The 24,918-nt window shown below is 41.0% G+C and overlaps 1 protein-coding gene and 1 long non-coding RNA gene across 2 annotated transcripts in view; both read left to right on the top strand.

The window, feature by feature from the left end:
* The window catches only part of LOC137170626 (uncharacterized), a 303,513-nt gene that overhangs the window by 174,128 nt on the left and 104,467 nt on the right, over positions 1 to 24,918 (top strand). The window lies entirely within an intron of this gene.
* Positions 6,146 to 8,322, top strand: LOC137170648 (uncharacterized). Its single transcript, XR_010924645.1, has 3 exons — positions 6,146 to 6,249; positions 6,523 to 6,631; positions 7,997 to 8,322. It is a non-coding gene; the product is annotated as an uncharacterized lncRNA (long non-coding RNA).

Raw genomic sequence — 24,918 nt, 5'->3', positions numbered from 1 at the left:
CCCAACTGCACTGAAAGTAGAGGATAGACATGGCTGAACAGTGGCTGTGCTATTACGGCATGGATGGGCAATCCAATGCAGATTACCAGGATGGCCTACACATGCCAACAGGACCAACACCAGGGGGAAATGCAGCTCCAGGATGGGCCGATCCTGCCGAACGAAGCCATACAAGACGGATAAAAATCTGTGCTACATCTCCTGCTACTATCTACTTTGCTGGTGAGGGTTGGGGGGAACCAGATTATAACACACGGAGATACAACAGCTGAATATGGCGGAGACGCCTACTACAGATGTACACTAAAGAACTCTACAGATGTGCTCCAGGTCACATGGCAAAAACTGTCTGAAGATGGTTCCCTAGAGAACTTGGCCACCTACAGCAAGAAACATGGACCTCACGTAAATAATCCCTATCAAAAGACATTGACTCTTGCCCACTCATCTCACCGCTCCTCATCCTTTGCACTGAGCAACATTACATGGACTGATGAGGGCTGTTACGTCTGTTCTTTCAATATCTATCCAAGTGGGTCTCAAAGACAGCAGACTTGTCTTTCAGTACAAGGACTGTCCAGAATAAGAACTGATGCCAAAGTGCTTGATAGCACCCCTGCAAAAGGACTTGTGAGGATTATGTTCAGTTGCTCAGCTACAGGCAAGCCGCCCTCGGAAATCCAATGGCTCTTTTTTCAACAATCTGATACAACAGGATACAAGAGGGCTTCACGCTGGTCAGCGCTCGGGCCCTAATTAAACCTGCAAGTTGCTCTTTAAGTTGATGCATGAGAGCCGTCAGAAAGACCACGCCCCTTTTGGGTGAAAACAAGTGTTGTGAAAGGGCTGCACAAAAATTGGAAACTTTAGTGGGACCATGCCTGAAAGCTGCTGCGTCACGGTTTGCACATCGACCAATATCCAGTTTACAATTTCCTTTACATCCCTAAAGAGCAAAGGACGGTAAAATAAGAGATCTGAGAGATTTCGCTTCTCTTTGTTCTTAAACCTTTATAAATCAGCAGGTCAGTGTCTCTTCTAGTTTTAATTGCCTTCCTTAGTGCAGCATCTCTAGATTTCATTAGTTTCCACAAATGTTCATTAAACCATAGTAAATTGTTTTTATTTTTAGATTTTATCTGTATCCTCACATTAAATCTTTCCCTCACAGAGTTGATTTTGTGAGTAAAAGTATCACAGCCATAGTCCAGACCATCAGAGGACAGAACATCATCCCAGTTCAAGCTGTTCATTTCATTGGTAAATTCTTCTTGATTAGCTCTGCATATGCATTGAAGGATCATTGTCTTAGTTGCTGTGGTCTTAAATCTACTTTTAGTCAGTTTTCTCGATTAGATTAGATTATCCTTTACATTTACAAATGTAATATTAGATACATAGATGTCTGGTTAACAACATGTATCTGAACATATTAAAAAGAAAATCTTTTCTACACAAAAAGTCCCGTTTCATGCTGAATTTATTTCAATTCACTAACCAAGACCACTCCTTCTAGAGTATGGATTTAATGGTTTATTGGGAGTATGATGGAAGAGCAGGGTGAAAAGGAGGAAGGATAGTTAGAGGGATGGTTGGAGAGGGAAGGATGGATGGGGGAAGGGAGAGGGTCGGGGGTGTGAGGATGCGGGGGTGAGGGTCGAGGTCGTGGGATGCGGGATGAGGGGGTAAGGGTCGAAGGGATGAGGGTCGAGGGATGGGGAGAAAGAAGAGCAGGCGGTAAAGAGGGGAAGGAGGGTGTAGATAGGAGAATGATAGATGAGGCGTCGATGTCGGGGAGGTAAGTGGGAACAGGGAGACTCAGGGTGGGGGTGCTGTCTCGATGATCCGGCATCTGTACGAAGCCCCCAAAGAGACTTCAACCAGAGAGGCGAGAATGGGATTTCTTTATGTTATCCAGGTCGTGATGGATGTAGGTATGATAGGCGGGGGATGACCAACGGCCGAGGATTTTGATGATGTTGTCGGGAATGCCTTGTCTAGAGGCGGTGGAAGCGGCTCCAATGCGGAACTGGTCTGGGGGTATTCCGGATCTGGCAAGTACTGAGCGCATGTGGTGATGGAACCAAGAACGTGTTGCTACCCTTCCCGTTTCCGTGATGAACAGAGGGTCTTGAGGGGAAGCTCGGTTGGCTAGTCTTGTGTTGATGTACGCGTGGATGGGTTCGTAAGGACTTATGTATGAATCTAGGTGGAAAAGGTAGATGGGTTGAGGTTGACCCGACTGGTTGGTCTTGCTGCATTTGAGGTGGTAGATGAGTGTGTCTGAAGAGTGGAAAGAGATGTCGGACAATGTGGCGTGTAGTGATGGATCAAAGGAGTAGGAAGGAGCTGTGATTTCTGAGCAGCGTAGGAAGCCAAAAAAGGCTAGTAAAAACATGGACTCCAGGGCTTTGTCTATGTGGGGAGACAAGTAGCCTGTGTGGAGTGTGTGAATGCATCGGGCCAGACGGTCCAACGTGAGGGGTGAACGTTTTGGTGCGGGGTGCGGTTCCGCCTTGCGGAGACCATTAATTAACGTTAATTAATATGAGAGTGGGCATGGTGCTCCGGAAATCAATTTAACAAAGAAATTGATTCCACTGAGGTAAGTCTGTATGGTGGAAGACTTGATCTTGAGTTGAGTGTGGGAGAATGTAATGAAGCAGGGGAGGGTAAGAATGTCCAGTGAAGGGAATGGGAGTCCGTGGGAGACGTGAAAGGCTTTAAAGGAATTCCAGCCGGTGAGGTATGAAGATAGTGTTCGAGGGGCAACGTTGTTGATGATGTTGTCCTGTGAATCAGTTGTTCCAGTTGCGGGTTCAGTTGTAGATTGTGGGTGAAAACGGAGGGACTGGAGTTGGAAGAGGGTTAGAGGCTGGAGCTAGTTGTCTGAATTTCTGAAACAGGAAACGAGAGAGTGAATCAGCGATTGCGTTTTTGTGGCCTGGAATGCAGAGTGCTTGGATGATGAACTGGTGCTGGGCTGAAACCAATGTGAGCTTGCGCACGAACTGCATGATGTCCAGATTGTGTGACCGGCCTTTGTTGAGGATGTCGACGACGGCGCTGTTATCAGAGTGGATGGTGATGGCCTTTTTGGACCATTCGTGCCCCCAAAGAATGGCAGCAATGATTATCGGGTACATTTCCGAAATGGTGGAGGAAGGGGCCAGGGAAGAGAAGTCAGGTGGCCATTCGGCAGAGAACCATCTGCCGCCGTAGTAACCACCAAAGCCGACTGAAGGGGCGGCGTCGGTGTATAGCTGGATGTCGTTGGCGTCTGTGACATGGTCGTCGTAAAGAAGGAGATGCCGTTCCAGGAAGAGAGGAACTGGTGCCACATTTTTTGTTCCATCTTGCACACACTGTCTAGCATGACATGGTCGTGGATGGATGGGATGGCGGTGGCTATGGAGAGAAGAACAACAAGAAAGATCGGCCCTGGGGGATGATGCGGGTGGCGTAGTTGAAGTGGCCCAGCAGAGAGAGTAATTGACGTTTGGTGCATGTGTTGGCCATGAGAAAGTTTTGAATGAGTAGAGAAATGCGGTGGAGTTTCTCAGTAGGCAGAGATGCTTGGAGTGTAATGGAGTTGAGGGTGATGCCGAGGAATTCCAAGGATGTGCTTGGGCCTTCTGTTTTCTCTGAAGACAGGGAAACGCCGAGATCGGTGAATGCGGAAATCATTGTGGTGAGACCGTATGACGGGGGCGACAGGGAGGGTGAAAAGAAGAAAGAGGGGGAAAAGGTTGCGTATAACTCAATGAGCTGCTGGGGCCCGCTGTTGTTTGTGCTGTCTGACCGGCTGACGTGGTTGGTGTGGGTGGAGGAGCAGCTGAGAAGGCTGGGAGGGAAGGTGCAGCAGAGATAGGAGCCAGAGAGGAGGAAGGGATGCTGGGGTGATGGGATGTATATGTATGGGATGTAAGTGCGGCTGAAGAGAAAGTGGGAGGAAGAAATGGCTGTGGAGCAGAGGGAGCCTGCATAGGATTAGAAGCAGACTGTACTGGAGAGGCTGAGGTTGCTGAGGAGGAAGGTGTGCATCTGGCGGAGCGACGTGCTGTGACGTCACGGACGTCGTCGGGCGCGCAACGCCGGGAACCCGGAAGATCGTGGGAAGGTGGACGGGAGAGAGTGCTGTCCTGCAGGGAGTTTGTGTATAATTGAAACAGTCTTGCCTTGTTGTCGGTGCGGTGGAAGGGAATGTTATTTTGGCCGAGGAAATGCATTAAGCGAGCGACAGTCCACTCGGACATGTTTGGGGCTGAGAAGCGGTCGGCATGCTGGTGGCGAGGAGAGCGCTGCGCGCGGTGGCTGCTCCTCTTGGGTGGGCACCGGGATCTCGAGCGAGGCTGGAGTGAGCGTCGGGAATGAGTAACTTCCGCCAGTCCCCGCCGAGTACGGGACCTTCCCCTGGAGGAGCGAGGGCTTGACGGTACTGTCGTCGACGGAGGATGAGGGCCGAGAGGCCAGGATGAGGGAAACCGAGGAGCGCAGGCGAGGCTGCCAGAAAGATCGGATGCCGGGGGACTCCGGGACATCGAACAAGTCCTCGTCCGAAGCGTTTAGGAGCAGTTCAAGGTCCATGATGTGAGTAAGAAAGTTTGTTTTTTTTAGTTTAGATGCTGGTGTGTCACAGGGTGCTTGTAAGCTGAGACAAAGGGGAGAGGAGCGGATGTGGTGTGTCTAAATACCCTGTGGTGCGGAAATGGGATGCGTACAAGGCGTGGTCTTTGGTTCCCGAACTTTGTTTATAAGTCTATAAACTTCATTAATCAGCCATTTTTGAAACCCTCTGGGCTCTCTTCCCTCTCTGACCTTCTGTGGTTACTTCCTGGTTAAAGTGGTTTCCTGTGATTTATGACTCAGAGGATGTTCTCTGTCATCTTTCTCCGACTGTTTCAGTGTTTCAGACCTCCTCCTCTTTGCTGTCACTGTTAGTTTCATATGAATGTAACACTCACTGCAAGTCACTAGCATAAGAAATGACAATAAAAGAAGTAAAGTAAGTATTTTTATTGCAGACGATCAGATTGAGATTTATTACATTCAGCCACCTGAACTTCCTCTCAGTTAATTTCCCAGCTATCACTAACAGGGCAGGGGCTGAATTTGACTAAGACACACCAGTGCACACTGCAGTCAATAAGTCCTACACACCAGGTGAGTTAACACACTCCAAACTGGCACACGTGACTATCTTCACTGCAACCGACTAACAACCACAGCTCACCTTAAACCTGCCCTGACTGGCTGACTGGGATTAATGGTGGGACAGCAGGCAGACTGATATTAAAACAAACAAACAAAAATAAGAAAAAAAGAAAACTAGTCCGCTCCAAGGGCAATACCTGTATCTTTTTGCCCGCTACCAGCTCACTTACCAGGGCGGACTAGACAGAAAAGAAAACCTCAATAAAACAAACAGACAAATGATACAAATAATCCCACGGCAGGAGCAGCTAATAGACCACTGATGCTCTGGTACGTCGATTTATTTCCGTACCGACTACCAGCCGCCTTCAACCCAGCAGGGAAGCAGGTCAGTCATTCCTGCAGTCTCGCCTTCCCTGAATGCCAAAAAACCCCTCTGTTCCTCCTTCAGGTAGCTTTATATCTGCCAAACCTCAATAACTGGTGCAACTCCACTTTTTACACCTGCCACATGAATGTAAGAAGCAGAGAAGTTAAAACATTTATGACGCTTCAAAAACATTGATCTGTTCATGTTCCATCTTTGCCGAAGTCAGTCTGAAGTTGGTTGTGCGTTTCATAAAGTCTGTTCACTTTTTAAAAATACTTCAGTAAAATACACTTAAAAGACATGAATACACCTCCTCTGTGAAACTTCTTTTACAGTTCAGAGTTGGAATCATTTTGGGGATATTTTAATGGTTAAAGTTAAAAATCAAAACAAAAACACATAAATCATAGACTGTTAACATGCAAAACCATCCATACATGATATATAAAAACATAATCTTCTGACAATCCTGTTATAAGAATAAAAATGGTGAAAGTATCTCTTAAATATTAGACCACTTGAATAACTTTCACTCCATCAGTGACAGAGTGTCAGAGAGGATTACAGGAAGCCATTTTGTTGTGATCTGATCAGATCAACATGCAGCAGCAGGATGTGAGCTGAGTGTGTTTGTGACTCCCCCCCTCTTCCTCTCTGTTTGGGTGTTTGAACTATTTTACTTTCGTTTTCTTCACCGCCATGTCGCAGACATTGTTCTCCGTATGGTAAGGTCATAACTGACAGTTTTCAGTGTTTAATGACTCCTCTCTGCTCTCACTGTTAGTTTAATGAGTCGCTCGGTTGTTGAAAGTGTTTGTGTGAATATCTTGTGTTTGTCTTCAGATCAGATCTGTTAACAGTTTGTGTTCAGGATCAATAACTGCTCCAACAGCAGGAGAGATGATAGTGACATATAGTAATGTGTGAATGTGTTGCTTTTCAATGTTAATGATGATCCATCAACAACTTTTATGTTTTCATGTTTTATATTGTTGCAGATGTGTTTCTCTGTGCTGAAGTCAGTCTGAAGTTGGTTATCTGACTCCTTTAACCAATCAGAGGGAGTTTTTAGGGAGTGTCAATAACTGACTTGTCATCATACAACAGGTAGGAAATTATTATTGAAAATAGTCTAATGTTTCTATTTGTTGTTAATATTATTATTAATTCCTGCAACAGACTATCCACAGGATCAGGCTCAATGTGGATTGGTCTTTAAGCTGAATGACTGAAATTTTTGTCAGTTGACTTAAAATTAATGTTTAATGATGCTTATACAAAAGCAAAAAACAAGTGTGAAGTTTAATCATAAATTCTTACTGTTAACCAGCACTCATTACCTTTCCCAAACTTAAATAACTTCTTGATAGAATTTAAATTGTATATGGATTCTTTAAAGTAAAACAAACTTAGCTCCCAAAAATTGTGTTTGACTGTAAAAAGCAATTATCAAACATGACAAAGAGTAAAGTTTATATAGAGACCAAATTAGTTGCATCATGCTGACATCATTATATGAACAATTCATGGCAGGACTTGATACATAATCAAGATAAAACACATTATCAGTGTCTGAAATAATCACAAAAACAGTCACATAATCCCACACATATATACAAAAATATAAATACATACAAATATGATAAAAATATTAACATTTACGACAACAAAAATATTAAAAAATTTAAAAAAAAAATTGTTGTAAAATATAGAAAACCAGATGTGCCATAGTCATCAATCAGACTGATTGACAGCCACATGATCATTAAACATGTGCTTGCTGACATAAAAAGAAAGGACACTCATCAACCCCTGTTTCTTTATTTTTTCTGATGTAACATGATTGTTTGCCAGACTGGCCACAGTATTTAGCCTCCTAATGGCTAAAAAATAATACAGTGTTCTTATTTTATGCTTTTAAATTGGCAAAGACCTCAGAGTTTGAATTTACCAGCAGTCAAATTAGAGAAGCTGCTTTTACCAAAGTACCCAGATGTACTGCTGTCATCTGATATAAAGGAGTGTTCTTACATTGATGTATTGGTACTTTTGCTGAAGTAAAATATCTGAGTTATTCCACTACTGACATCAGGAGACAGAGAGTTAAGCAGAAGAACTAAACTAAAACTACATCTTGAATGTTTTGTCTTATTTTATTCAGTGATTTGTGGTCAGAGATGTAAACACAGTGTTATCTCAGTCTCAGGTCTCCAGCAGTCAAACTAAATATGATTTTCAGTGTTAACAATACAGATATTTACAGGAAGGACACATTTATAATCATTTTGTAAGACTTGTGGCACAAAGATATATTTAATTATAATGTAATCTAAATGTGTGTAAATAAATAACATTTGATAGTTTTATAGTTTGTTTTTTGTCTGAATACCAGAATTCATTGTGCTGCTGAAACCAAACCTACACCCTCTGCTGTGGTTTTTATTTTTAACAGTAACTTCTTGTTTTACACAGTTCTTCCTGTTTTAACAGAGCAGGAAGCAGTGCTGCATTGAAATACAGTTTGATATATTGTGACAAAATCCCATCCTACAAATAACCCTAACCTATTGCACCATTACAAATTTACAATATTATATTATAATATATTAAATCAACTTGTTTGATTTGATTTATTGATTGGGACAGTGTGCAGTTTTAAACATTAAAGATGCACTGGAGTTAGCTCAAAGCTAATTTACATCTTTAGTCCCCCACAATCAAAACATACATCAGCACAAGAACAAACAGTACAAAGCAAAAAAACACACAGAACACAAAATACAAAATACAAAGCTACACACAACAGCACATCACATACACCCACAATGTCAGAAATCAGAAATTAATAATGTGAACTTGTCAAATTAAAAGCAAGACTACCTGCACTAATTAGAAGACCATAGATGGAGTTTAGACTCAGTGGTCACACAGCTGATTGGTTTTTAGTAGATTTTTTAATTTGGCCTTGAATGTATTGATTGAACTGCAGTTCTTCATATCATCAGGTAGGACGTTCCACTGAGTTGTGGCTTTCACAGAGAAAGCTGACTGTGCAAATGCAGTGTGATGAAATGGTTCAGTCATGTATAGAGGATATTCTGAAGGATCTAATAGAACTTACTGAGCGAGTGAACACAAAGTCACATAGTGGAGCACAAACCATTTAACATTTTATAAACTAGGCACAAATTTGAGAATAATCTAAAATTGTCAAAGCTCAGTAAATTGTATTTCTCCAGAACCCTACAGTGATGGAAATGCATTGGCTTTTTGTCCAGAGTTTTTAGAGTTTGTTTGTATAAGGACTCAAGAGGTTTTATGGCTGTTACTGATATTTAAAATCAGTAACTATGTCAATTTTTTCACCTTTGATGAGAATATCAGCGTTAGGAGGTTGTACCATAGTCTTAGAGAAAAACATACCCTTTGTCTTGTTTACATTTAGACTCAGACATGATTGATCAAGCCAATGTGTGATCCTTTCCAATGCAATTGTTAGCTTAGCAGCAGCTAACTCAGCTGTTTTTGCATGTGTGTACACAACGGTGTCATCTGCATACATTTGTAGTTCTGCATCATGACACTGTTGAGGGAGATCATTAATATATAGGCTAAATAATAGGGGACCTAACACTGACCCTTGTGGAACACCCATTGTGCACTTCATGTTACTGGACAGTGTGTCACCAACTTTAACACATTGTCTCCTATTAGATAAATATGAAGACATCCATGCCGGTGCTCTAGATGAGAAGTTAAATTTAGAGAGTTTTAATATTAAAACATCACGATTGACTGTGTTGAATGCTTTACGCAGAACTAAAAATACAGCACCAACTACTCCTCTTTTGTCAAGTCTTGATTTAATTTGCTCTATTAAGTGCAAGGTAGCAGTTTCAGTGGAATGATTTGCTCTAAAGCCAAACTGCACACAATGCAGACCAAAATTGCTTGTTTTAAGAAATGTTGTCAGTTGTTTAATGACAACTTTCTCAGCAACCTTTGAGAGTACTGGCAGTATACTTATTGGTCTGTATTTACTGGCTTCAAGGTCTCCAGATTTAAAAATAGACGTGACAACGGCACATTTCCAGTCATCAGGAAAGGAGCTGTGTTTAAAAGACAAGTTCATTAAATGAGCAATAGGGGGAGTTAAAATATCTTTGTGTGATTTAACAAACATGGTGTCAAATTGGAAAGCATCTCCACTTTTGGAGCTTTTTAAGGAGCTGATGATTTTATTTACTTGTAACTCATGAGTCTCTAAAACCTGACCTGTAGCATCTATAGCAACAATATCCAGTTTCCTTTTTGTAATTTTTTTTCCTAACTCATAGACAGACTGAAGAAAAATAAAATTAAATCTTAGATTATCCTTTACATCTACAAATGTAATATTAGATACATAGATGTCTTGTGAACAATGTGTATCTGAACATATTAAAAAGAAAATCTTTTCTACATAAACAGTCCCATTTCATGCTGAATATATTTTAATAATGAAACCTTCTGGTCTCCTCCCTCTTAGACCTTCTGTGGTTATTTCTTGGTTAAAGTTGTTTCAGAGGTATTTCTGCGTAGTCTTTCTTACTTTCAGTGTTTCAGACCTCCTCCTCTTTGCTGTCACCGTTAGTTTCATGTGAATATAAGAACCAGAAATGTTAAAACATTTATGACACTTCAGAAACTCTGATCTGTTCATGTTCCATCTGTGCTGAAGTCAGTCTGAAGTTGGTCATGTGTTTCATAAAGTCCGTTCACTTTTTAAAAATACTTCAGTAAAATACACTTAAAAGACATGAATACACCTCCTCTGTGAAACATCTTTTACAGTTCAGAGTTGGAATCATTTTGGAGATATTTTAATGGTTAAAGTTAAAATTGTGCAAAAACACACAAATCATAAACTGTTAACATGCAAAACCATCCATACATGATATATAAATACATAATCTTCTGATAGTCCAGTTATGAGAATAAAATGGTGAAAGCATCTTTTAAATATTATTAGACTACTTGAATAACTTGTTCCCTCCATCAGTGTCAGAGTGTCAGAGAGGAGTTACAGGAAGCCATTTTGTTGTGATCAGATCAACATGCAGCAGCAGGATGTGAGCTGAGTGTGTTTCAGGTTTGTTATGACACGGAGACACAGAGAGTATTTATGTTTTATCCTAGTATTTAAAACCCTTGTTGTTGTGTTTTAGTGCTTGTATATGTCAGCAGTGTCTACATGTCCTGTAAATATGGTAGAACTGACAATAAAGTTGACTTGACTTGAAGTATGCACCCAGGGCTGCACAGTTAATCAAAATGTTATTGATATCACAATATGGATAAGTAAAATATCCAAATCATAGCAGCTGCAGTTTTTTGTTAAAGGTTAAATGTGACAGTATATCTTTATAAATGAGGTATTATTGGTCTACAAATCATAAGACATAAAAGAACTTGATGGTTTGGACTCCTGCAAAAATCACATCATCCTCATTTCACTATTTTTTTCCACTTAAAATAAAAATGATGATGCAAAGATGATCACTCCACTAAAACTGCAAATATTATTGCAATTGCAAAATAATCGTAAAATGATTTTTTTTACCGTGTTGTGCAGCCCTAACCTCTGATGAGTTTGATGTCTCTACGTCTACACTGAGACGTCTCATTCTTACAACACTGTTTTAGTGTAAAAGGACTCACAGTGATTCCAGGTAGTTTTCATAGAGACCTCTGTCCACAGAGAAACACCTGAACAACAGAGAAACAGCCAACTCTGTGATTTTAAGATTTAATTGTATTTACATGAAGGAGCTGAATCATTGCAGCCAATCACACCATGAAACAGTCAATTATGAGATAATTATTGATTGATTAGTGTTTTAAGTAGCCCGCTGAACTGCAGGTGGATTTACATCATTTCAGTTGAAAGTTATTAGTTTTACAGCAGACAGCTGTATCTTTTTTTAAACTCTTTATTGGATCAATCTTACAACATGTGACATTAAGACAAAAACAGAAAACATTTAGGCATCATAATGAAACAATGATAACATATGTTGAAGAAAATTCACTCAAGTCCTTGTTCAAAGTTTGCTGTGGTGGAAGTGGTTTAATAGCATTCCGGAAATGCGGTGAGCTTACTGACACAGAGCTGGTCTGATACAGTAGACTGACCCAGAGCAGAAGAAATGGAAAGACTTTATACAGTAAGGATCAAAGCACAAATGGTGAACAAAAGATACAGTAAGGATCAAAGTAGTGACCAACAAATGGTGAACCAAAGATAGGAGGGGAGGGCATTTACATATCCAGGGGCAAGTCAGGAGGGGTCAAATCAGCAGGGGTCAGGAGGTGGAAAGGACACAAGTGGCATATGTTTGATCAAAGAGTTGTCTCAGACGTCACTTGATTATCAAGTCTCCAAACCAAATGTGTGTTCTCCTTTAATTATTAAGTCAGCTCCCAAAAGGGTATTCTTCTTCAATCCACACTTTTTTTTAATGTAGCTATAGACTACTCAGTCTAAATTTATTTCAATTTAAAACAAAAAAATCTGAATTTTCCAACTCCGTTGGTGGAGTTGCAGTGGTGTACATGATTTTAGTGGTTGTTTTAGTGATAAATGAGTTACAAATGGATTTAAGACAGGTGATCAAAAGGCTTATAACAGTCAAGATTCCAAATCCAAGCAAGGCAAATTCAAAGATTACATAACCTAATGCTCATAATTTCTGTTTAAACCAATCAAACAGACCAGTGGTGACAGGGTTATGTAATGTTTTGGCAATATTATTCAAATGGTTAGTTATTTCTTGTATGGTGGCATTGTGGTCAGGTATGATAGTACAACATTCAGCTCCAATTACTGCACAGGTTCCTCCTTGAGAGGCCAGTAAATAATCCAGTGCAGCACGATTTTGTAAAGTCATTATTCTTACAGTAGTCATTTCTTGTGAGAGCATGGACATGCCTTTTGCGGTAGTGTTTGCCAGATCTTCAACTGCATGAGAAAGGTCTCTTATTTTATCCAAAGCTGCCATGGCTCCGTAACTTGGAATGAGAGCACTGAAAAATCTTGTCCATGGTGTTTGTGTGTGTGTGTATAAGTCTCTTTTAACAATGTGTGCTTCAGGTGGCACGGTAAGGACTCTCATGGCTGGTATCACATGACCCAGGCCACATCTTCCAGACCATCCAATGGGTAAAAATTCATAAAGTTTCATGCCACAAATACAATATACACCCTTTGGTAGTGGTATAGAACTATGTCCGACCATTGTAGCCAGGTGATCATAATCATCAGTAGGCTCTGATGATGGCTGTTGTTTTAGAAGCTCATTCCTTTTTGTCCTATCAGTGAGTTTTTCTGTTGAGGTGTAAATTGTGTCACATTTGGATGTTCCTAAGTGAATGGTTCCTTTACCTTCAACACATTTTAATGTCTTTGGAACCATTGTGAGGGTGAGAGGGTCAGGAGTGTTGCAAGAATGATAGTTGGTATATAGCTGGGTGCAGTATAATTGTCTGATTTGAGGTGGGTTGGGACAGGCACAATGTTCGTAGGTTGACTTAAAGTGTATTATGTGGCAGGTGTCACAGGAAGTGATGGGCAAGGCCATCAATGGGAGTCCGTTTGTTATGCTGTGTGGGATGAATCCACATACATAACAGTTCTTATCAGCTACCATTTTTGCCAGTTGGAGATATGTGTTTGTTAAGGGCTGTGGTTCACATATATTGGGTGTGTTCCCGTCTTGTTGTATCAAGAGGTCTCATTTGTGATGTTTCTAGGATTCTCTGATCTGCTCCTTTGATGGATGTGAGTGTGTTGGGGTTTGTCGTGTATCTTTTCCTGGGTCTCTGGTGCCTGTCATGCCCCTCGGTGGGTGTTGTACATCTTCTTCTGGGGCTCCGGGCCCTGCGTTGCTCCTCTTCTTTTCCGGCGGCTGCGGGTGCTGTACCTCTTCTTCTGGGGCTCTGGGCCCTGCAGTGCTCCTCTTCTCCTCCGACAGCTGCGGGTGCTGTACCTCTTCTTCTGGGGCTCTGGGCCCTGTGTTGTCCTTCGGGGGAGGAGTTTTTTCCCAGAGCTGCAGCCACCCCTCTACGGATCCACAGGTGATGAAGAAGAAGGTCCACAGGATGAAGATGGATCCTGCCGTTTTCAGGTGCATGGTGGAGGAGGTGTCTTCTTACAGTGGGATGCGTGGACCCACGTGGGACGACCCTCACACTTGATTGCTGTGTTGGTGGTAAGCAGGACGTGTTGTGGTTTGGACCAGCAGGGTTTCAGGGCGTTTTTGCGTCGGAACTCTCTGATGCAGACCCAGTCCCCTGGTTGGATGTTATGGCACGGCTGGTCACTAGGAGGAGACTGGACAGCTTTTACTTGCCTGGGAATTGACTGAACAGCAGAGGTTAGACCAGAGCAGAATGATATCATTGATTCATCCATAGCATGAAGATCCATCTTCTTCATGCATAGTATTGAATTACTTGGTACAGTCATTGGTCTACCTGTAATAATCTCATGAGGTGTAAGTTTGTGTTTCGTGATGGGTGTGGACCTCATTGACATTAGGGCCAACGGCAATAGTGTTGTCCATTTCAGGCCTGTTTCGGTACACAGTTTGGCTAGTTTGTTTTTCAGAACACCATTTTGACGTTCAACTAGCCCTGTAGAATGTGGATGGTATGGACAATGTAATCTTTGTTTAATCCCCAGTGAGTTACAGAGTTCAGTCATTATTTGTCCAGTGAAATGAGTTCCTCTGTCTGAGTTGATGCTCTGTGGGATGCTGAATCTTGGAACAATGTCTTTCAGCAGGCATTTCACTACAGAAGCAGAGTCAGCCTTTTTGCAAGGCCAGGTTTCAGGCCAGTTTGAAAACATATCTATACATACAAGAACATTGTCATATCCATCACACTTCGGCATATGAATAAAATCTAGCTGTAGAGCTTCAAAAGGTCCCTGTGGGGGAGGATGCGTCGACATTGTTGTTTGTACTGTTTTCCCGGGGTTGTGCTGTTGACAGATCAAGCATTGTTCACAGTACTTTTGGGCATAGGATGTAAATCCTGGAGCATACCAGTCTTTCAACATTGTCAGACACATTCCTCCTTTACTTACATGCGACAAGCCATGTGACATGCGTGCAAGCCATGGGTACAGGGACATAGGTGCCACAATGCGGCTGTTATTGTGGACCCACAAGTTATTTCCATATTTACATCCATGGGAAAACCACAACCTATGCTCCTTCACATCAGCAGTCTCCTGTAAGAGGGCCACATCATTAAGAGATGAAGAGGTTGTTAGCAGGTATGGAAGGACAGAGCTTTACATGGACAGGATTGCCAATTTTGGCAGCTGTTTTGGCCGCATGGTCAGCCAAAGCATTGCCTTTTGAAACAGGATCATTGGATTTGGTGTGGGCTTCACACTTAACAACTGCAATAGATGAAGGTAGTTGACATGCATCTAACAGTTCACCGATTAATTTGCCATGTTTAACGGGGGTCCCCAAGGATGTAATGAATCCTCGATTTGCCCATAACATGCCAAAGTCATGTAAACATCCAAAAGCATACCTGGAGTCGGTGTAAATGGTAACAGTTTTACCTTTGGCCAGGTAGCAGGCTCTCATCAGTGCATACAACTCAGCTACTTGGGCGGAGCTTGAGGGTGGCAGGGCGGCGCTTTCAGTAATTGAAAAATTATCACAAATTGCATACCCTGCGTATGGCACTCCATGTTTATATAAGCAGAGTTGTCAGTAGAGAGAACAAGATCAGAGTTTGAGTCAGAGGAATTTCTGAAGGGTCAGGACAAAGTTTAGATGAACATGAAACAACATCAGCAGATCTGTTAATTGCAAATGCACTTGCAGCTATAGCTTCAGAAAAAGGGAGGTCCTCTCTCTACAGGATCTAGTCTGAAGGAAACATGTCTGCAAGAAGAGTTATAGCCCTGGGTAAGGACATTACACAAATCCACATTTCTCTTGTACAAAGAATATGAAAGATTAGTTCTAGTCAGGAGGTCCTAGTGCAGAAGCTGACAGCAATGTCGGCCTCAACTTGTTAAATGACTCATCGGCTTGTTGTGACCAGGTAAGAGACTGAGTACCGGCTGAAGGTTTTGGATGTCTTGGAGTGGTGCTTCAAGAGATGCATAATCCAGAGGCCATTGTCTACATTAACCCGTCATTCCTAAATATGTCTCCATCTGTGACATTTTTGTGGGTTTGGACACTTCTAATATGGCTTTTACTCTGGAAGAAATAAGGTTCCTTGTAGAACATTGTAATGTGTATCCCAGATACTGGACCACATCTTGACAACTGAGTTTTCTTTTGTGAGGTTTTGTGACCCTTTTCAGCCAAATCTTTGAGAAGGACAACAGTGTGAATCTCACAAGTAGAGGCAGAGGGAAAGGCTAAAAGTAGATCATCTACATATTGTCTCAGAGTTGAACCTCATGGAAAGAATTGTAGGTGACTCAGCGTACCCTTGAGGTAGTCTGATGAATGTATATTGTTGTCCGTCAAAGGTAAATGCAAACAGATACTGGCTGTCTGTATGTAAGGGAACAGAAAAGAATGCACTACAGAAGTCAGGTACAGTATAGTGACTTGAGTTGGCAGGTATTAAAGACAATACAGTAGTTGGATTTGGAACTAGAGGGAAATGGAGAAGCACTACTTCAATGATAGCTCGTAGATCCTATATAAATCTATTCTATTCTATTAAATCTATTTATTCTGGTTTTAGTGAGTGAATGTTGTATGGGCTGTTGCATGGTACTATTATCTCGTGGTTTAGCAGCGATTGAACTACAGGACAAATGTCTTTTCTCTTTTCTTGGGAGAGAGAATACTGTGAAGTCCTTGGCAGGGAGACATTCTGTTTTAGCAATATTTGTACTGGCTCGGCAGTTTTAATCAAACTAACATCATTAGAGGAAGAGGCTCATACTGATGGGGTTACACTGGACACTACTCTATCATAGACTTTCCCTTTCTCTTCACAAATGGGTTGATTTTGATCTATCAGGGCTGCAAGCACAGCTATTATGTTATGTTGGTTAGTCTAAAAAGATGCCATCTGGTGCGTAATAGATGGTGCAGTTTAGTTTACATCACAAATCTTGCCCTAATAGATTTACAGGTGTGGTGTCTGACAGAAGAAAGGAGTGTGAAGTCGTGAAACTTCACGTTTTCAGTGAAAGGACCTTCAGATACAGGTCTTCTGCTGGAGGTGCCATAGACAGGGTTGATGTGGATTGGGTTGCTGCAAATGAGCAATTTCTCACCCCAAATGAAGGAATTCTCAATGCCTCTTTTCCAGGAGGTCAGCTTTGTCCAAATTGTGAAGTCCTACAGGGATTCTCTGCCATTTTCTCTGCTCCGCCTGTGTAGTGAGATACTTAGAAAAAACTGTTATAATTTTATCTACAAACAATTTTGTTTAGTCTCAGATCACCATATAATTCCTACAACAGTCATTTTCTAAGATTTCGAAAGGGAAAAGAAAACATAAAACGCGTTCCTCAACAGTTACAGACAAAGACACACGTGAAGTGACAAACATCAACAAAAAACCTTGCAATATGAGATTAAATCTTTTGATTTAATCATTCATATTTGTTTTGGTGCTTCCGGAAGACTTATCCAATTTTTTTAAATGTTATTTTGTTTTAGATTTTGTGTTGGTCATTTGGTTCTAGTTGTTGCTCTAGTTATTCTGCATTGTTTTATGCTCTGAGTTGTATTATTTCTTTCTAGTCGCTACACTAGTTGCACTAGTTTAAACTCTGCGTTGTGTTATTTCTTTCTAGACTCTTAGTTGCGTAGGATTTTACATTTGTAGCTAATTTCTTTCTTTACCACATTTTTCTCTTTATTTGTTGTAAATGTTGTTCCTTCAACATTTATTTTCTCTTATTTGTTGTAAATGTTTTTCTTCAACATTTATTTCCCGTACTTCAAATTTCTTTTTTTGTTGTTTATCACATTTTCCTATTTTTTTATTTTTATGTTGCAACAAATTTTAAGCTCTTGGTACCATTTACCATACATGAATTTAACAGGACCAGTCAACACTTTCAGCAACTCTCTGCTAAACTAACTTCCCACTGTCTTTCTGTAAAATCCCTTCAAAGAACCATTTACACTTACTTTCGCCCACAATCCACTTTCAAATCCTTCCAATCAACATTCTACTCAGAAGATACAAGTCATTTTCCTTTGTGTAAGAAGAGTAAATCAGATCCCTACAAATGAACTATGTCTGACCTGAGTATTGGGAGAACTAGTCAACCCTGGGAGAACAAATCACCCTACTTCTTTCTACTGGAACCTGTATAGGCCTATCACTCACTAGTCCCAACTGGACTTCACTAGTCCCCTACTGGACTATTTCTCAGTGTTTCCCAAACACTGTGGACCAACCCTCGGCCCTATCCTCTCTAGGATCTATTTCACAATGGCCATTTTATCTGTAACTGAATGTTACTGGAGATATAAAACCTTAGAAGAGCGAGTCAGATTCTAAGGCAAGGAAGAAGCAAGTAACCTCACAACAAAGTCAAGATTCCTAGGTTATGAAACTACAAGCGTTCCTAAACATCTACAGAAACATCTTACAGAGAAACCTTCTCATTAACCCCCATACACAACCACACAGCAAACTTACTTGAAATCAGGATGGCGTCACCCTTCTCTGGGACTCCAATTCCACAGACCTCCAACAATACACAGCAACAGTAATTAGATTTTCAAAAGGACCTTACCTCTGAAATTTGGATTTGGTCACTGGCGTGTTTTTGGTCTGGGAAAGGAGTCTCCGTTGAAGGTCTCTTGCCATCCGGGTCACAGCACCATTTGCTGAAGAAAATTCACTCAAGTCCTTGTTCAAAGTTTGCTTCAATTGAAGAAGAATACCCTTTTGCGAGCTGACTTAATAATTAAAGGAGAACACACATTTGGTTTGGAGACTTAATAATCAAGTGACGTCTGAGACAACTCTTTGATCAAACATATGCCACTTGTGTCCTTTCCACCTCCTGACCCCTGCTGATTTGACCCCTCCCGACTTGCCCCTGGATATGTAAATGCCCTCCCCTCCTATCTTTGGTTCACCATTTGTTGGTCACTACTTTGATCCTTACTGTATCTTTTGTTCACCATTTGTGCTTTGATCCTTACTGTATAAAGTCTTTCCATTTCTTCTGCTCTGGGTCAGTCTACTGTATCAGACCAGCTCTGTGTCAGTAAGCTCACCGCATTTCCGGAATGCTATTAAACCACTTCCACCACAGCAAATTTTGAACAAGGATTCGAGTGAATTTTCTTCAACACATAACAGACATGACTCCACTCTCTGGACAAAATACATTCAACATGTGAACATGAAGCAGACAGCTGCATCTGGACTGCACCTGCTACAGGAAGTCACATTATTGTGACCCCCTCCTCCTTCCTTCCTCTTTGTTTGGGTGTTTGAACTATTTTACTTTCGTTTTCTTCACTGCCATGTCGCAGACATTGTTCTCCGTATGGTAAGGTCATAACTGACAGTTTTCAGTGTTTAATGACTCCTCTCTGCTCTCACTGTTAGTTTAATGAGTCGCTCGGTTGTTGAAAGTGTTTGTGTGAATATCTTGTGTATTATTGTGTGTATAACAGATCAGATCTGTTAACAGTTTGTGTTCAGGATCAATAACTGCTCCAACAGCAGGAGAGATGATGGTGACATATAGTAATGTGTGAATGTGTTGCTTTTCAATGTTAATGATGATCCATCAACAACTTTTATGTTTTCATGTTTTATATTGTTGCAGATGTGTTTCTCTGTGCTGAAGTCAGTCTGAAGTTGGTTATCTGACTCCTTTAACCAATCAGAGGGAGTTTTTAGGGAGTGTCAATAACTGACTTATCATCATACAACAGGTAGAAAATTATTATTGAAAATAGTCTAATGTTTTATTTTTATTTGTTGTTAATATTATTATTAATTCCTGCAACAGGCTGTCCACAGGATCAGGCTCAATGTGGATTGGTCTTTAAGCTGAATGCCTGAAATGTTTGTCAGTTGACTTAAAATTAATGTTTAATGATACATATACAAAAGCAAAAAACAAGTGTGAAGTTTGATCATAAATTCTTACTGTTAACCAGCACTCATTGCCTTTCCCAAACTTAAATAACTTCTTGATAGAATTTAAATTGTATATGGATTCTTTAAAGTAAAGCAAACTTAGCTCCCAAAAAATGTGTTTGACTGTAAAAAGCAATTAGCAAACATGACAAAGAGTAAAGTTTATATAGACACCAAATTAGTTGCATCATGCTGACGTCATTATATGAACAATTCATGGCAGGACTTGATACATAATCAAGATAAAACACATTATCAGTGTCTGAAATAATCACAAAAACAGTCACATAATCCCACACATCTATACAAAAATATAAATACATACAAATATGATAAAAATATTAACATTTATGACAACAAATATATTAAAAAATATATATTTGTTGTATAATATAGATTACTTACAGAGAGACTGTAGAAAATAATATCATACACCACTATCAACAACAACAAAGTGATGTTTGAGTTTTGACTTCAGACTGTTTTCTTCTCCACAGACGTTGGAAGTAGGTGAAGTTGTTCCTGAAATCCTGCACAGCAGAGACCAGAATCTCCTGATCCCAGCTGTGTGTCCGTAGAGAACAATAGGACCATGGATCCACCTCCTCTTTCCAAAACACATGGAGAGTAAGTCAAGATAATGTCACTGTATTGTTTTAGGCTTTTGAACATTTGTTGATGAGGGGAAGCTGAAGCAGCAGACAGTATCAGGAGACCAGAAGCACTGCAGATTCTGTGCTCACAGAAGGAGCATGAGGAGAACATGTCTCCATGTCTCTGATGGAGGTCACTGAGGGGGAGTTAAAAACAAGGAGTTGATGAGATACACTCTGAGATGCTGAAGTTTCTGGACATTGTGGGGCTGTCTTGGCTGACAGAGAAGGGGGTCCAGAGGATATGATCTAAATATTGAGGTATCACACTGCTCAGCCTCTCTGGAAAGTTTATGCTGGATGCTGGAAAGGTGGCAGATCGTTCAAACTCAGACTGAGGTGAAGTGATGGGGATTCTGTCCTGGTCCTGGATTTGGGGATGCTGGAAGTCAGTCAGAGTTGGGGGTGCTGAGAGAAAGTTTATATAATGACGTCAAATTAAATGCTGCATAACATTCATGGCTTGTATTTGTATTAATCTGAATGGCCAAAGATATTTTACACCAGTTTTAGAATATTTTACTATTCTGCCCTCGCAGATGCGTCATACTGCATAGCTAGACAGATAGCAAACACAAGACTCATGTGATTTACCGAAGCTTGAGATTGTAAAACTGCAATCACAAACACAAGAATACATAATACGTCACACAGCTGCAATGAAATGTGTGCAACAATATTACAACAATTTTCTTCTTCACAAGCTTCCAAGTGAGGTAACAGTTAGCCTGTACAACTTATACAGACCAACCAAATTTGCATTAATGTGTTAACTTAAAATGTAGCCTATGCTAGAAATTAGTTTAGATTATTAACTCAGCAGCTAGTTAACTCTTCTCATAAACAACAACAAATCCTCTTAACAGTGTTTCTGAAACATATGACTAAATTATAAAGATAGGTAACTGTACTCACAGACAGATCTACTCCAAGGATCAAATCAAACTCTGTGGGCCTGCAAGGAGCCTGCATGTGTGCTGCTTGGCTGTGCTGTGTAAACTAAAAAACAACATGGAGGATACAGCACTTTTGAAAACCCTTGAAAACACAGTACCTCAACCTGCCTGAAGGTGTCACTAATTTACAACAACACTAACTGGTGTCAGAACATTTACACACAACAGACAACAAACTTAAATACCAACATGCTGTATGTCAAAGCAGCGTAGCAGCATATTCAGCTATAGACAGTTCACACAGAGGATGCAGGTTTATTCCTAATCAGACGATGATTTATTGTAGACTGAGCCACAGCCACGTTATACGGTACAGGTAACAATACAACAAGGCACACACACACACACACACACACACACACACACACACACACACACACACACACACACACACACACACACAGCAACCAAAAACATTGAATGAGTAACTCTGAACAGGCTGTAGGCAGTGCTTTACAAACAGGCTTTCATTGATAACTACACTCTAAAACACCACTCCACACTACAGAGACGTCCTTTTGCTCTCATTTGAAGCATGTTGCACTACCAGATCTGTGACAGAAACAAGAAATAACGTAACTTACTAAACTGTATAATCAATTCATTCATACGCCCTGTAACTGGTGAGACAGGAAATCATCCAGTGGCACCATCACACCAAGTTTAAAACAATGAACATACAAAGCATCTGAAATTTACAGCGAACCAGTACATAATATAAATATTGTAACCCAGACCAAAGTGAGCCTGTATGGTGGCAGGAAACATAATAAAAACACATCTATTATTGGTCACTAATATTCATGATCCATCACACCTAGCTACGTCATGTCCTCTGCGTTTGTGCATCAGATACACAGAAAATACATGAATGTTCTAACATGAAATGAAATATGATAAAAAGAAAATAACAAAGGCTGGATTTTAACCATCGAACAAACCAAGTTTTATAGACTGCATACGCTGAAATGCTACTCTGGATCAGTGGACCAGCTGTTTACCCTTTCAAGGACCCTGGAGGGAGGGATCATGAGAGTCTGTCCATCTGCTTTACATGTGTTTTGTAGAATTGTAGTGTTTTTCCATTGTGTGGTCGTCATTGTTACCGGTGCCAGACCTAGGGGAAATCTGGACCGGCAGCAAAGGTTACACAGGCAAGGGTGCACTGATGCCGATAAAAACATGGTCTGTGGATTAATAAGGGAGAGAGCCAAAGTTAGCGTCTTGCTCTAGCCGATGCTCATTTAATATTGAGCTGCACATGAGCAGAGCAGGTTCGAGTGACCTCCCTCAGGTATCCACAGTGGCATTAGAGCGCTGTCTACTGACATCTTTGAGTATTGACCTGATTTCAAAACTGTATAAACAGAGTTAGATTAGTTCAAATAATTAACAGAAAATTAGGGGGGGTCTGTTTACATACAAAACTTAACATGTGGCATTTCCAACCCATTACACCATGCCATGATCAGTTAGGAGTAGTCGAGTCATGCTGGCACAGTTCAAGTATGTTTCCACTGCACACAGCATGGCAGGGTAAAAGACGTTGTTCACCTTGATTATGTGTTTTGTCAGCAATCAGCTCAGCTACCAATCAGGATCACAGCAGCACAACTCAGACAAAAAAGGCCTCCAGCTACATGCTGTTTGTCAAGCATATTGTTGTGAGCACAGTGCAGTCATTGAAGACAACCCAGATCAATGTTTTTAATTTTTAGGATTTTTTCATGTTGACTTTGGCAGCTTAACAGCAAGAGGACATTGTTAGAGAAATATTAGTCAAGTCAAGTCAGTTTTATTTATATAGCACCAAGGGCACTTTTCACATAGAGCAGGTCTAGACTGAACTCTTTAATTTACAGAGACCCAACATTCCCCCATGAGCAGCACTTGGCGACATCGACAAGAAAAAAACTTCCCTCAAGCAGAACCAGGCTAATAAAAATAACAACAACAATAATAATAATAGAAATATGCCTTATAATAACTAATAACTAATAATAATAATAGCAGCAGCAGTGGGCATCAAGCTGGACAGCAGTCGGTCTGTAGCTGAAGGTTTCCTGCAAGACGAGAAAACACAAAAAACTTAGGGAAGAAGCCAAGTCAGTAACATACATTAATGGTACATGAATACATACAGATGGAGAGGAGGAGGAGGAGAGAGGAGCTCAGTGCATCATGGGAAGTCCCCCAGCAGTCTAGGCCTATAGCAGCATAACTAAGGGCTGATCCAAGGTGAGCCTGGTCGGCCCTAACTATAAGCTTTATCAAAAAGGAAAGTTTTAAGCCTACTCTTAAACATAGAGAGGGTGTCTGCACCCCGGACCAAATCTGGTAGATGGTTCCACAGGAGAGGAGCCTGATAGCTGAAGGCTCTGCCTCTCATTCTACTTTTGGAGACTGTAGGAACCACCAGTAAGCTGCATACTGGGAGCGCAGTGTTCTAGTGGGATAATACGGTACTATGAGCTCTTTAAGATATGATGGTGCCTGACCATTAAGGGCTTTGTATGTGAGGAGAAGGATTTTAAATTCTATTCTGGATTTTACAGGAAGCCAATGCAGCGAAGCTAAAATGGGAGAAATGTGGTCTCTTTCTCTAGTTTTAGTCAGAACACGTGCAGCTGCATTCTGGACCAGCTGGAGAGTCTTTAGAGACTTGTTAGAGCAGCCTGATAATAAGGAATTGCAATAATCCAGCCTAGAAGTAACAAATGCCTGGACTAGTTTTTCTGCATCTTTTTGAGACAGGATGTGTCTGATTTTTGCGATATTATGTAAGTGAAAAAAGGCAGTCCTTGAAATTTGTTTTATGTGGGAGTTAGAGGACATATCCTGATCAAAGATAACTCCAGATTCCTTACGGTGGAGCTGGAGGCCAGGGTAATGCCATCCAGAGTAGCTATATCATTAGGGCCCGAGCGCGAAGGTGCCAGGGGCCCAACGGTTATTCTTTAAAGATAGGATCATTTTTGTTAACTTAACCTCTTTAAGATGGCATTTTTATGCCACACAGATTATTTCAACCATTACCTCAGGGCTCAGAAATGCAAAAACTTAAGTTCTTATAACTTAGGCTACTTATTTTTAAAGGTATAATGTGTCAGAATGTGTTTATTTTAGTTTTAAACATTCTGAAATTAACTAAATTTATCAACAGAATGTGAAGAAATCACAGTTTTGACGTAATGTCAAAGACCTATATGTATTGTGTTACAGAGATATCTACTGAAGTTAGCATGCTAACCAGCTAGCTCTAGCCCTGTCCGTCCTGTACTGTCTCGTAATACCACTTTGTACCACAGGGGTGATAGTGAGTCACTGTAGCGTCCAGTCTGCCCTCAGTCCAACATGAGAGGAAGAAGAAGTAGCTGCCCTGAGCCCTAGCAGTAATGGTGGATCCAGGCTGAATGCTGTTGAGATTTTCACTGTAGGACTGTTTAAAGTATGTGTGGTAATATGGTAGTAATATGTGGTCAGTTTATCCAAATAACACCTGTTTGGAAAGTTGCACCTACATTGTCAGAGCAGCCAGCTGCTGCTGCAGACACTGGCCAGATGAGACATCAGCTGGTCATATCAGCTGATCCGATGAACTGCACTGAGATGCACCATGAGACAT

Source organism: Thunnus thynnus, chromosome 19 (genome assembly GCF_963924715.1).
Source record: "Thunnus thynnus chromosome 19, fThuThy2.1, whole genome shotgun sequence".
Lineage (NCBI taxonomy): Eukaryota > Metazoa > Chordata > Actinopteri > Scombriformes > Scombridae > Thunnus > Thunnus thynnus.
Note: the sequence above shows the minus strand (reverse complement) of the source record. Positions and strands in the feature narration are given on the sequence as shown.